This window comes from Rhineura floridana, chromosome 4 (genome assembly GCF_030035675.1).
Source record: "Rhineura floridana isolate rRhiFlo1 chromosome 4, rRhiFlo1.hap2, whole genome shotgun sequence".
Classification (NCBI taxonomy): Eukaryota; Metazoa; Chordata; class Lepidosauria; order Squamata; family Rhineuridae; genus Rhineura; species Rhineura floridana.
In genome coordinates, this window is record NC_084483.1 from 144,203,413 (window position 1) to 144,218,245 (window position 14,833).

General features: G+C 39.9%; 1 protein-coding gene across 3 annotated transcripts in view; it reads left to right on the forward strand.

Moving 5' to 3' along the window:
• CNST (consortin, connexin sorting protein) overlaps window positions 1-14,833 on the forward strand; it is an 89,844-nt gene that overhangs the window by 1,495 nt on the left and 73,516 nt on the right. For 2 of the 3 annotated variants that reach the window (XM_061624639.1, XM_061624640.1), the window contains exon 2: window positions 2,117-2,214. The gene's annotated coding sequence lies outside the window, so the exon portion shown is untranslated. Of the gene's footprint in view, window positions 1-2,116; window positions 2,243-14,833 lie in introns of all 3 variants that reach the window. The other variant, XM_061624641.1, reaches the window with a different exon arrangement.

The window sequence follows — 14,833 nt, forward strand, 5'->3', positions numbered from 1 at the left end:
ATAAATTGAGATATTGTTGTGTAAGTAATGTTTGGAAAGATGACCTGCATGGGGAATAATAATAGTGTTCTAAGCCTTGTTTTTTCCTTAATCATTTTGACAATCTATTCAAGACCATGTAGTACTTGTGTTGGGGTTCTCTTGGTATTCCCTCCTTTATCAGATCAATTGTGATGTAAGGGATTTAAATAAAACCGGAAAGGTGAGCGGGGTGCAATGACAACTAAGGCTGCAATCTAATACATGTCTAGTCAGAAATAAGCTTCACTGGGTTCAGTGAGACTTGCTCCAAGGTAAGTGTGTATTGGATTGCAGTCTAAGTTGTTAGAATTGTCAAGTACATTTTTAAACAGAGTGTATATTTCTGAACATTGTCTCTTCATGGTTGTCTGCAAGCTGCCCAGATTGCTGTGCTTTATCACTGTGTCTCCACCTTCCCCAACTTGGTGCCCTCCAGATGTTTTTGGCCACAGCTTCCATTGTTCCTGGCCATTCGTGATGCCGGCTGGGGCTAATGGGAGTTATAATTCCAAAGTTCTGGAGGGTATTGGGTTGAGGAACGCTGTTTTTACCCTAATGGGCCAGAGGTATGGCGTGTGTGTGTATATATATATAAAGGTGGATGTATAAAGAGCATACCCTCTTATATAATCAACCTTTGGTGTTCTGAGTTGAGTTTCTTTAAGAGCTCTCTGGGAATCAAAAGTTGGAGTAATGCTTTATATAGACAGGAGGTTCATAATGTTTGATTTTGTGTTTCTTTTTTTCCCTTTTGAATGCACAGCTTTGTTTTTATAAATGAGATCTCACTGCAACAGGATATTGATAATTAAAGCAGTGCCAACCAGTTGCTCAGCTGCATGAGTATAGTAGTCATAGATTTTGTATTATATAGGACATAGTGAGGTTCATAGGAAAATGGAAATGGACTGCCTTCAAGTCGATCCCAACTTATGGCTACCCTATGATGATGATGATGATTTATTTATTTAAATTTCTATACACAGCCGAAGCTCTCTGGGCTGTTTACAATGTAAAAAACAAATACAGACTGGACTCCCAGCTAGGCTCCCCACTGTACTATACCAGCTGTTGAGGTTCATAGGAAGAACCTTAATTTTAATTGTCTAGTTCATACTAGCAGCCTTCTAAATACTGGCTAAATAATATTTGCTTTTCTGCTTCTCTTTCTCCCTGATATTTTATTTTTTACCTGTATCCATACAATTGACAAAATGTTTACAAAAGAATTTTCTCTTTGCTTGCTTGGAGTGGTACTAGCTATAGGCTGAGATCCAAAGAATTCTGGAACCTAATTTTCTGTGCCCAAGGAAGCGCTTGGCTTGTGCTTCACTTTCAGTGTCACATAGCAAACTACTTTTGAAACAGAAAACGTTCAAAGTTGTTTGTGATGTGTCATGTATAAGTCTGATTCAAATTCAGAGCTCTCAGTAAAAAAACAAAATAAAATCAGCTGTATGATCTACTTTGCTTTCTTAAACTAGGTAGACTGGTCATATGTGGAATATGTATTACTTGTCTAATTGTACTGGTAAATATTTAACTTGTAACATGTTTTTGAGGAAACTGGGTTAACTCTGTCCTATCTAGCAAGATAGCCTATCCCCCAAACTGAATAAATTTCAAGCTTTCCCAATTATTCAAATGCCTGTGTTCTGCATATTGTGACCATGATCTCTCCAACACTTATTAAATAAAACTCAACAGGGTTGTTATTAGTCAGTGTAAGTTTTGGGCTTTCTGTCAGTAATCCGATGATTGAGCCTCTTTTTCTGTACAGCACCTATTAAATACTGTGTTTACTTCTGAATACAAATTCTTTGTGAATGGACTGTTGTTCAGAGCCCATTTCTTTGATATCTAAAAAATGTCAAAAGATTTGGCCAAATGTATCAAGAGGATGAATTATCTCCCTCCTTAATAAGACGTCAAAACTAATCAGCGTTGTATTCTGGATATTTTGCATTTGAGTTGGTTAGATTTCTAGCCTGTCCCTTCTAGGCAATATCCAAGAAGGGATATCACTAGATATTACATTTATTACAAGATGTATTTTAATTTAAGTTCTCCCCCCCTTTTTTTTTTCTTTTGACAGAATGAACAAATACCAGACAACTCTGTATTAACTCTTTGGTGCCTAAAAACATCATCTCCTTGCCCTTGCATATGTTTGAGAACCATTTAAAAAAAATGGTAAGTACCATTTTCCAGTTTGGAAAAGGTAAGGATCAAGGCAATGGTAAAAATGCTAAGTGTATTTTAAGTATACTTATTTAACATTCATTTCTTATTTTTCTGAAAATATTGTAATTTCACATGGGAAATTAGAATAATATATGTGAAATTTACTCTCTTTTGCTGATCTATGTAAGTTTGGCAAACAGGCAGTAGTTTATACAATACCTATTTTTGCCAACAGTTGAAATTGTAGAAATTCTTGAAAAAAATAATTTTGATCTTCTGCAAATAACGATTCAGTTAACCCATTATTATGTTTGCACAGATGCAAAATATCAGTAATGGTGAAGTATGGGAACTGTCACAACTGTAAACTGTGGGGACCTAGGCTGGAACCTCCTTCTCTAAGGCTGCAGTTCAGTAAACACTTACCTGGGAGTGAGTCCTATTGAACCCAACTGAGCTTACTTCTGAGTAGACATATATTGGATTGCAGCCTAAGCCACCTCCCTTTTCAGGCCTGGCTCTCAGCACTAGCCCTAACCAAGCTAAATGCAGGAATCCAAGTTAAAGCATACCTGACAGATGGTCTAGCTGCCACTTGAATGCTTCCAGTGTTGGAGAGCCCACCACCTCTCTAGGTCATTGGTTCCATTGTTGTGCTGCTCTAACAGTTAGGAAGTTTTTCCTGAAGTTCAGCCAAAATCTGACTTTCAAGAAGATCCTTTCCCTGATCCTCTATACATTTCCCCTTCTTACCAATAGACTTGCTTGCTTACTTATTAGATTTATATCCCGCCCTTCCTCCCAGTAAGAGACCAGTGATGCATTCCTGGTATGAGACTCATCAGTTCTTTTCCTTGTCTTCTTCCCACCTCTCCCAGTCCTGTTAAATCTCTCTCTCTATTGGTAGCTGTGCAAGCTACTCCCCTTTGTTCTGCCCATCAAGGTTGCATTCCTGGAACTGACCTAAACTTGACTTCTCCACTAGAAATTCAGAAGTTACGCACTTGGCATGTTTTTCTTGTTTGGGATGATCAACCCAGGAAAATAGTGTCTACCCTATTGCTTAATTTTGTAGGAAGGACACTGCCCCTCCAATATGACAGAAAGTAATTTTATTGTGACTGAAGAATAGTGTGCTAGGATTTTTACCCAAAAACGTTGGTATGCTTTGCACTCTGTTAATGGTGTCATGATACTCGATGGAGAGACAATAATAATAATAATAATAAACTTTATTTCTACCCCACCCTTTTTCCAATAGGACTCAGAGCAGCTTACAACTAAAAACAACACACCATTAGAACATACAAAGTATACAATTAAAAATAGAATTAAACTTTGAACAGTGATAATCAAAATGCCTGACTTTGATTGTGCCTTGGACATGTAACTTGAATTGAAGACCCTCTCCCTGTTGTTATTGTTCTTTCTTTCTTTCTTTCTTTCTTTCTTTCTTTCTTTCTTTCTTTCTTTCTTTACATATCCTGTCATCCTAGAAGCTCAGTATACATAGTAGTCCTACTACCTTCCTCACTTTATCTTCATAATAATCTGCTTGGATCCTAAGTGTTCTTTCAACAGATGGTAGGACTTCCATTTGTAGAAGGCTTTGAATATCGTAGAAGCTGTCATTGGCAGAAGGGGTAGGGATGCAATTTTTTGCCGATGTTCCCCTCCCTCTAGAGCAGAATTTTGGGAGGGAAGGAGAAATCGGCAAAGGTTGCCTCCCCTATTCTGCTGGTGGGAGTGTCCCATGACCAGAACTTTGAACTCTAGATGCTGTCATCAGTGCAAAGGATCCAGGCCATAATGTTTTAGAATCTTTGAAGGATGAGAAATATTCCAGTTTACTAAGATTCAAGTCTGTCATCCAGTTCAGATGTAATGATCCTGGCTTAATAAACCATGGTTTATTGGCCCTGGGAATGATCCTATTGCCCATGTATTTCATCCTCTTCTAATACACCTAGCTTCAACACAGTGAGACTTACTTCTGAGTAGACATGCATAGGATTGTGTTCAATACGAATTTGAGTATGTGTTTAGAAAAACAGATGGACGCTGTTTAAAAATGAAAATAAGTACTTAGCCATAAGGAAAGTTAGTATTTGCTGTTGCAAAAAATGCTTTGTTTACTGAAACAATATGTCATGGTTTTTGAGAATGATTAAAAGCTAAACAAAAAGTAGGGAATTGGCAATGATTCCAATTATGTCTACAGAACTCCATTTTATTTATTTATTTATTAAATTGAAACTTAGAAGATATAATGATGGTATTTAGACAATAAAGGCGGAGCTCTACTTTCAGTAAGTGTAAAATTTAAATGCTGAAAGAAAATAAAGTGGTATCTTTGGAGAAGATTAATTTTGATATGGAAGTTGCTGAGCTGTCAGTGTATTTCATCAAACAAAATGAAAAAGTAGATAATTTTCAGCTATATAGGGAACAAGGTTATATCCCAATGCCACTTCTTACCTCAGACAACTGGACATTGCCCTTGATGTTTAAAGGTGAAGCCACAAAAAAGGCAGCAGTTGCTCCCCCCACACATTCCTTCCACAGCTTCACCTACTTCCTCCCTCACTGTTATGCAGCATACATTGTCACAGAGATGCTCAGTTCAGCTGGTGCTTTGCATGTGCCCCAAAACTCCTTTAGTTTACTCTGTAGGTGACTGAAATGAGTGTGGACTCTTTGCAAGCAAGACAGAGGAAGCAAACCGGGATGCACATTGGCTAGGCTCATTGATAGTAGGCAAACTAGTCTTCTTTGGATTGAAATGAGCAAGAACTCTGGATGTATGCTAAAGCCTAACTATGCACCTGATCAGTTTGCCAACTGCTGATATAAGCATGCACCTCTATCTTGCTTGTTAATTAGCCCTGATGAGACAAAAGTATCCTTCCAATTGGCACTATCCTACTGGTAACCTAGTCAGTGCTCATTTCCACCAAATAAGGTTATGTTCCTCTGTCTTTGTTTTGCATGTGTGACAGCTTTGTCACTCAAGTAGAAACATGGCGTGGACTTGGGATCCTCTGTTGTGATTAACTCATGACCTTCACTTTTGCCTAATCATACTGTTGTGGGAAGCCTGTAATGTCCTACCTCCAGTTGCTTTACATACCACCTTTGTCTTAAAATATCTTGTCCTCATCTCAGCTTCAGACAAATTATCTTTCCCCTCTAATACCAACCTTTAATTGTTTGTCCTTAAGAGACTACATTGTCTGGGGCTGTATCCCAACGTAGCACCCAATACGTAGTTCTGTCAGTGCAAGAATTTCTGCTTGACAGTGGAACTTCTCCTGCCCCTATGCATCCCTAAATCTGATCTAGGGAATCAGAACAAGTTTGGGGAGGGTGCAGTGTGCCCATGAGGGGCAGGGGGAGTCCCGTTGTGCTAGTAATAAACCTTGTGTTGATGGGACAAGTTAGTTGAATACCACCCTGAGTCTTTGTCATCTCCTCACTCAGGCTGCTCCAAATTTTGCTTGGGTCTGCTCACACTCCATGGAACCTCCACAAGAGAAGGCTACTCCAAATCCAGCTAGCTCTGTTCCTCGCCTCTTTTCAATGTTTGTTATTTTCTTCAGGATAGTCAGACTACATGGCTAGGGCTCAGGGACAATCTACAAAAGTGTGCCTACCTTTGTCCCCCTCAATCATCACTAGTACTCTGGATAATCCATAGTCTGCCTCTCAATATTGTAGACTGTGGATTACACCTAAAGACTTGCACCAAGCTCCTCTGACAACCTTGGTATATTTCTTGGCTCGTGGTGGAACTCTGGAAACCTGCATTGTTTCCCTCAGAGCTTGGAAAAGTTACTTTTTTTAAAACTACAACTCCCATCAGCCCCAGCCAGCATAGCCACTGGATTGGGCTGATGGGAGTTGTAGTTCAAAAAAGTAACTTTTCCAAGCTCTGGTTTCCCCCCTCCTTTCCTTAAACAGGTAATTGTTAGTGTTTCACTTCTTCCATGTCTATCTCAATTTCTTAAATCTCGCTATCTTTCTGCTCTTGCATGGCTCAAGCCTGTGCCATTTGCAAACAAGCATTCTCCAGGTATGTCTGACACCACTTCCTGTTCCTTATATGGCAACAGTACCACTTCTCCACTCTGCTTCTCTCTGTCAGAAGCTATGTACATGTGAGCTGACAATATGAGTTTGGGTAGCCTGTATATAAGTTTTATTCTAACTAACCATGTACTCTTCTATAATTATTGAATTTTTGTAATTCAAGCTGCAAAATCCCTTTTACTCTTTCAAGCCATTTTGAGAACATAAGCGTCAGTGGCCCATCTAGGCCAGCATCCTGTTCTCACAGTGACCAACTGGATGCCTATGAAAAACCCAAAAGCAGGACCTGTGCACAACAGCACTCTACCACTTGTGATTCCCAGCAAATGGGCATTCAGAGGCATACTTCCTCTGACAGTAGAGGGAATACATAGCTATTGTGGCTAGTAACAGTTGATAGCCTTATCCTGCATGAATTTGTCTAAGCCTTGTGTAAAGCCATTCAAGTTGATGGCCATAACTACTTCTTACAGGCGCAAATTAAATTTTGATGCTTCCAACAATAAACGTCTTTTTATTTTGTATCCCAATTGGGAGTTGATGGTTTTTGCTAATTCCTCCAAGTGAAGTTAATAAGTGTACAGTGCAACAACTTTGTGGCATGTCACAACTCTGGATAACAGATCTCAAAATATCATACCTCCATAGGTACACGTGTAGACATGGTTGTTAGTGTAGCATGTTGTTAGGGGCACATGCATGCTTGATAACCACTTGGAGACTTGCTCATGTATTAATGGAGGTAGGATGGATGATAAGATCACAGTAAGAATGGGCAGGGAAATTGGGCAGCTATATTGAATGCACTGGGGAGCAGGAGACCTGACCTCTCTGAGATATTGTACTGCCCTACAAATTTGTCAAAATGCAAACACAATTTGGGTTGGTCTTTCACAATCCAATCCGTTTCCTGTGTAGCTTGGAAGAATTTGATAACGTGCCTCTAAGCATATGGTGAGTGGTGGCAACACCTGCCATCTCCAAAGATGGAGAAATATTTTTTTTGTTTGTTGGTGCTCGTCTTACTTTGCTTCTTTCCTGTGTTACTACTGTTTCTAAAGAGAATCTACCCTAGAAAATTAATTTCTTTCATTATTCATCTTAGAAATCTGTATCAAATTTCTTTTTATTAATTTCAAAGCCTTTTTATTGGTCAATGTCATATGATTGTGAAGACAGCCTTTTGTGTTGCAAACGTGTAGTTTGTGAAGGGTGCTGAGAGTTGCTAGGAGATGCCCTATTCCCCTCACAGACCTGCAGTGCCCAGAAGAGGGGCTGACTGTTAAACTACTCAGGACACTGGAGCTCTGTCGGGAATAGGAATCTCCTAACAACTCTCAGAACCCTTCACAAACTACATTTCCCAGGCTTCTTTGGGGGAAACCATGACTGTCTAAAGTGAAATAAATGGCTGTGGCCACCTGATCAGCCAAGCCAAAGAGCTGTGAGTCTGGCTTTTAGAACACTGACAGTTTGTTCTTACTGAGCATGCCCGACATAATAGACTTGAATGTTAAATTTCTTAAATTAATTAAAAATCACCCATGCATTTTTTTAAACCTTTAAACTGCAAAAGATGAAAGTCAGAGTATGAGGCAAGGTCAGTAATAGAATTACAGGTACTCTGTGACCATGGCTGATTTTTAATCAATTTCAACAAATTATGGGACCACTGACAGAAAAAAGTCCAACAGGGTTCTGGATGTTTTTTCTTTTGTTTTACACTTTGAACTCTAGATTCTCTCTGAGTGTTCTGTGTATCGCCATTAAAACATAAAGGGTTGTTAAGCAAGTGTTTCTGAGTTCAGGACTAAGTTTTGTAAGATTTTGTTTTGAAATGTGCTTATGGGAAGCAGCAGAATGGCATAGGGGGTATTTTCAATTTAACATGATAGAATGTGAAAAATCCATTCTGGCTATAGTATACAGCCACTCTTGTGGCTGTATAATAAGGCAGTCCCCAGCACCTAGAGTAAGAAGTGGCAATCCTAGATAAAAGTGATCTAAAGAACTTCAGACACACACAGTATTACATACATTTTAAATCAACCTTTCCCAAAATGGTGCCCTCCATATGTTTTGGACTAAAATGCTTGTTAGCCCCAGCTAGTATAGCAAATGGTCAAGGATGATGAGAGTTGTGGAACAAAACATCTGGAGGACACAGGATTGGTGAAAAATGGTTTAAATTATTAAGATTTGGTTTTGATAGCTCGCTAATAATTGGGTATTAATCCAGTTCTTACTACAGATGATGAAATACTTCTAATGAGGTCTTCTGTGGTATGTGTTTTGATTCCCCACCCCATGGTCCTGCACAAGAAAAGACCCAGAGAAACATGCTGCCACCTTTGGTTAAGTGATTGGGAACAGACCATAGGGCCCTCCTTCTTCACAAAGTCCTTCCCTTCTCCATAGTGTAGCATTATATCTGCATCAGTGATAATAAGGGTTAGGATTTAACCATAGTTTGAAGACAATACAATTTTCATAGATCAACAACTTACATATGACACAATTAGAATTAAATTTGTTGCTGGCTGTTTTCTACATTTTGAAGGAAGCTCCAGATTTACATACTCACATTCAAGGGCAGGAGAACACAGAGAAAGGAAATGAGGAGCTTATTTCCCAAAGAGCTTATAATTTGTACTCTCAATGCATTCCTTTGTGGAGAGAAAGCATCCAGCTGACATAAACAGTCAAGAGGCTAGATTAAAAAGATTGTCTGATAGTGAGCCAACTCACTAATGAGATTGTACTTAACACAATCATCTCATGATGAGAGAAACTACTAAAGCGGCTGCATTATGGGGCAGCTGCACTGAGTGGCAATTATCTCTGTTGGAAAGTCAGAATGGAAAGAGATTTTGCATCCTGACATTAAACATTCTTTTTCCCCAACATCTCTCCACACCCACTAGCAAAAAAAAACCCTAGAGAAAGTCCTGTTGAATGTTCCTTTCTTTATAATGATGACCTAGGTTTGTCGGTTATTGTAAACTATTCTTAATTTTATGAAGGTGGTGTTGTGTTGTAGTTAGTGTTGTAGCAGTTCAAACACTGTATGCTTCATTTGTGTTTACACATATATGTGTAGTACAGTTTAGTATAAATGACACTTTATTGATTAATCCTATTTTAGGAAAGATTATTAGTCAGGATAATCTGAGATATTCCTGCTAAATATTTTAGCCAGGAGGATTGAGCTAATTTATTTGTTAGTAACTGTTGCAGATATGTTGATTTAACTTATAAAGATTTTTACCAAAAATTTGTTATATGTAGAATGGTGAGAACACTTGATATTTATGAAGATCTTTAGCTCTACTACTCCTTTTCATCTTCGTCAGGTGAGGCTGTTGATGTACTAGACCGCTGCCTGGCCACGATAATGGGCTGGATGAGAGCTAATAAACTGAAACTCAATCCTAACAAGACTGAGATGCTGTTGGTGGGAGGGCCCTCTGCCCAGATGGTTGATGTTCAACCTGCCCTAGATGGGGTTACACTCCCCCTAAAGGAGCAGGTACGTAGTTTGGGGGTCTTATTAGACCCGCTCCTGTCACTTGAGGCTCAGGTAGCCTCGGTGGCACGGAATGCATTCTACCAGCTTCGGCTGGTAGCCCAACTACGACCCTATCTGGACAGGGAGAATCTCGCCTCAGTTATCCATGCTATGGTAACCTCTAGATTGGACTACTGTAATGCACTCTACGTGGGGCTACCTATGAAGACGGTTCGGAAACTTCAGCTAGTGCAAAATGCTGCGGCCAGAGTTCTCACTGGGACAAAGAAATTTGACCATATAACACCTGTCCTGGCGCAGCTGCACTGGCTACCGATATGTTTCCGGGCCAGATTCAAAGTGTTGGTTCTTACCTATAAAGCCCTAAACGGCATCGGACTGCAATACCTGGTGGAGCGCCTCTCTCGCTATGTACCTACCCATTCACTACGCTCGACGTCGAAGGCCCTTCTCCGGGTCCCAACTCATAAAGAGGCCCGGAGATCAACAACTAGATCTAGGGCCTTCTCTGTAGTGGCCCCCGAACTATGGAATGCCCTCCCAGACGAGATACGCCTGGCGCCTTCTTTGTTATCTTTTCGGCGCTAGGTAAAAACCTACCTTTTCGCCCAGGCTTTTTAAACATTTTAAATTTAATTTTAAACCTAATATGGATTTTAATTTATAAACTCAATGGCAATTCTATTTCGGATTTTTATCATGTTTAATGTTTTTATAATTGTATTATATTTTTCACACTTGCTCATATTTTAATTGTGATTTTATTTGTTGTACACCGCCCTGAGAGCTTTCTGCTATAGGGCGGTCTAGAAATGTAATTAAATAAAAAATAAAAAAATAAAAATAATCAGCATATGAAACAACAGATGTCAAATGTTAGTCTTCAGCAGGTTTGTTATGCAGGGGAGAGGCCAAGAGCCAGATGTTTCTTCTTCTCCCCATAGATTCTGTCATGGCTCATTAGCTTAAACTGGATTCAGAATATAAAGTTTCCTTAAATGTCCTTCATGTACTTTAATCCATAATCAAACCCTCCCTGTTGGTACTGTTTTGATAAGAGAGAAGGAATGAAAGTATTTGTTTATTGAAATGTCCTTATTGACATGCCTCCTGAGAACATTACCGCCATCCCAGTAGACTGCTATTGTTGCTGTGTCATATGAATAGCCAATCATCAAAAAGCCAATCAGCCATGTAACAGGCCATTATAATAACTGATATTGTAGGGCATAATTGTTCAGGAAATATGTAAGAACTGCTTGATATATTTAGACTAAAACAGAAGAAGGTTAATGCTGTATTGGAACCAACTGCAACATCACAAAGTAATAAGCAAAATTTCAAGTTTTCTAGAACTTATCTTGAGATTAGGTGTTAAGCATAAAGGTGGGGGAAGGGAAAATACTGCTGGGTGTCATTAAAAAGTCCACTCTGCAAATCTCTGACAATCTTTAGATGGAATGGTAGTGATCTGTTGACTTAGTTAGGCTAGACCAGCCTTTCCCAACTAGTGGGCCACCAGATGTTGTTGGACCACAACTCCCATCAGCCTCAGCCAGCATTGCCAATGGTCAGGAAAGATGGGAATTGTGGTCCAACAACATCTGGTGGCCCACTAGTTGGGAAAGGCTGGGCTAGACCATTCATGGTGCAAATATGTATTGGGTTGCAGCAAAGCATGCTGGAACTACTTCTTTTATTTATGTTATTACTGGATCTATATGACCACTCATCAACTTATGTTGGGCAGCTTTACAAAACGGAAGTAAAATACAAGACAGTAACTTAAAATCATATTTAAATATCTACTAAAATGTACCATGAAAATCTTTCTGTCCGAGAAAAATACAATTTACAAGATAAAACACAACTTACACAGCATGTTTAACATGCCAGTTGTTTAAAAGGCCTGGGTAAATAAAAAGATTTTCACCTGTCACTAGGGCTGGCCTTCTCATGAGCCATGTTGAGCAACACTCTTCAGGCAGTGGATAGGAGAGGGGTGGCAGATTGTACGTGTCCTCCCATATGTTAACTTGCAGGGCTGCCCACCACAACTGTGGCTGTGGGACAGCTGCCGCTACTATTGCTGTAACTGCTTCAGTTTCTTCCCTACCTCCCAGCCACCACTGAAAAAGCAGTGGCACAGGCACTCTGTATCTCATTTTGAGGAAGGGACACTTCTGAGAGAGTGTCTGTGCTCCTGCCATTTGCTACGAGAATTAAAGTTAGTGAAAAACTTTAACCTTATGTGAGGCAGGGAGTCCTCACACCACCGCCCCTGTGATGGGAGCAGGTGGGCACAATGGAGAGGAGGAACTAGCCGTGGGGGGAGAGGCACAGTCTCAGGTCGCTCAAGTTTGAGTCACTCAGGGTTTGCCCTATTAAATGTAACCTATTTATTTTTTATTTATTGAATTTATTAGTCGCCCATCTGGCTGGTTATCCAGCCACGCTGGGTGACGTACAACATAAAAACATACAAATTACATTAGAGCATTAAAAATCTCAAACAATAATAATAAAACCTAACCCAAACCTATAGATGGTTTTAGGCAATGCAGTAGTGAAGAGTGAATAGAAGTTAAAGAGGGCAGTGTTACCTAGTAATTGGAAGATATGTTTTCCCCCACATTAGGTAGTAGGAAGTCATTTTCCTCTGGTTCTAATATCCCAGATGCCTAAATTTTGCATTCTCCAAAGTAAAAAAAAATGCTGGTAGCCATGTTGATCTACTACATCATGATGTTATGATAATGTTGCACAAACTGCTTTAATGAGTATGTTTACTGGAAATTGCATGTGCTAAATCATCCTTGCTAATAGCACAAGAAATTTACCAAACAACACCCATGTGTGACAGGGTAGCTTGAGCAGTTCACTTGTTCAGCAGGAAATGTTAGTCTCCCTTCTAGCTAACTAGAAGGCTTTGTTGGAACACTACAAGTATATTAGGAGCGGTAATACAGAAAGAGGGATATGAATTAGATTCAGGAAGGCTAAAAGTAAAAGAAATAAAAGATACAAACTGGATACTATCAACTTCTGGTTAGAAGTGAGAAGATAGCTTTTTAGTAGCTGTAAAATTTGGAATAATTTTACCGAATTAAAAACAAAGGCTTAGATCCTAACTAAGCTCCCACTGACAGGAGTGTCCCATATCTGCTAGTGTATCTCTCTGCATGTTGGGGTTTTACAGTGCTATATTGGTAACAGGCAGTTTGCCCGATTCTGCTGTCTTGTTTCCTGAATTACCTAGTCTTTGAATAAGTCAGTAAATAAATATATAAAGAAGTCTTCTTGTTTTCGGGCGATATCCAACACTGGTCATACTCAGGGAAGACCCATTGAAAATGATGTTCATTGCTTTCATTAGGTGTACTTGGGGTATGTTTTACATAGATATCGTCCATTTTTATCTGATTATGATGGACTGCCTTCAAGTCTATTCCGACTTGTGGCGACCCTATGCATAGGGTTTTCATGGTAAGCAGTATTCAGAGGGGGTTTACCATTGCCTCCCTCTGAGGCTGAGAGGCAGTGACTAGCCCAAGGTCACCCAGTGAGCTTCATGGCTGTGTGAGGATTCAAACCCTGATCTCCCAGGTGGCAGTCCAACACCGTAACCACTATACCACACTGTATTTGAAGTGTGTAACAAAAGACCACAGCTGTTCAGTTGTTTTTAAGTACGGTCCTACATGATTTCCTGTTTGCTAGGCAATCATTTAAGTATTTCTTCTTCATTTTCCTCCATTGTAAAAAGCTGTGAAAGCCAATGCCTGCATATGATAGCAGTTGTGATGTTTAAGGTTTGTACAGTACATCTCAAATGTGTAATTCATTTAATTGCTAAATGTTAGGGCTGTTAGCACAATTTTCTCAATTATATGGAGGCTCTTTCTTTGGCTAGACATTTTGTTGTTAAATACCAGATTTTCAATTAGAGGATAGATATGGCTAATCTAGATAATTTACAGTTTTAACAAATACACATTTGCATATTTCTGAGCTTTTATTTGAATGAACTGTTCTAGTTTCCAAGAGAGGATCTTTTCATGCTTCCAAAGCATAGTGATATTTCACAACTGAAATGCTATCCTTCTTGAATTAAATTCTGCAAATGATAATTCACAATTTAGCTTACTCTGGACCTCTTTGATTAGCCTTGTTAAAAAAAATCCCATTAACGTTGCTAGCCTACAAAAAATGTTATGTGCCTGCTGGAGACTGGCAGAAGAGGGACCGAGATCCAAGACAGCATTACCACATGACATCCTTGGGCAGCTGTCCTGTGCTGGTGCCTCTTTAATTCCCACCGACCCCCCGGCTTGGTACTCTGAGCAGCACAAGACAGCTAATTCCTGCAACTGTTTGAGGCATTGTGTGAAACCAAAATTGTTTTTCCCACCACCACTGTCACCTAACTCTACTGCTGCTCCCTGTCACCACTGCCACTACCAGGTCCCACTGACAGAGCCCATCAGATATCACTTTGGCCAGGCCCCCTTCAGTTCTAGAGCTATCCTTGCCAGATCTCTCTGCTGGATGCAGAGGAGTGACAGAGCACTCCATCCCTCCTTTACCAGCCCACTTCATCACCTACATTCACTTTAGGGTTGCCAGGTCAGAAACATCCCAAACCCTGATATTTCAAGGGTGGGCTCTAGTGATGTCACGGGTGGGGCCCTAGTGATCTCATTAAGCATGATATGTTAAGCATCAACCACAGTTGCTTGGAGCGTACCACTCAAACAAAAAAAGTTTCCAATTTGAAAATAAGATAGAAATCTTAGCTGAATGAGGGTGTTCCCAGGTCCAGTATCATTCCTTCTCACTTGTTTAGGGAGCCTGGGTTGGGAACACTTAATCTAGCCTACTTGCTTCTGGCAAGAAGGGTTTGAGTGCCCTGAGGCCAGACCAATCACCAGAAGGTACGAAGAAAGGAGCCTAGTGTTGTGAAGATGTTAGATGGGAGCACTCAGGAGTAAGGATGGATGCCCCTGAAGG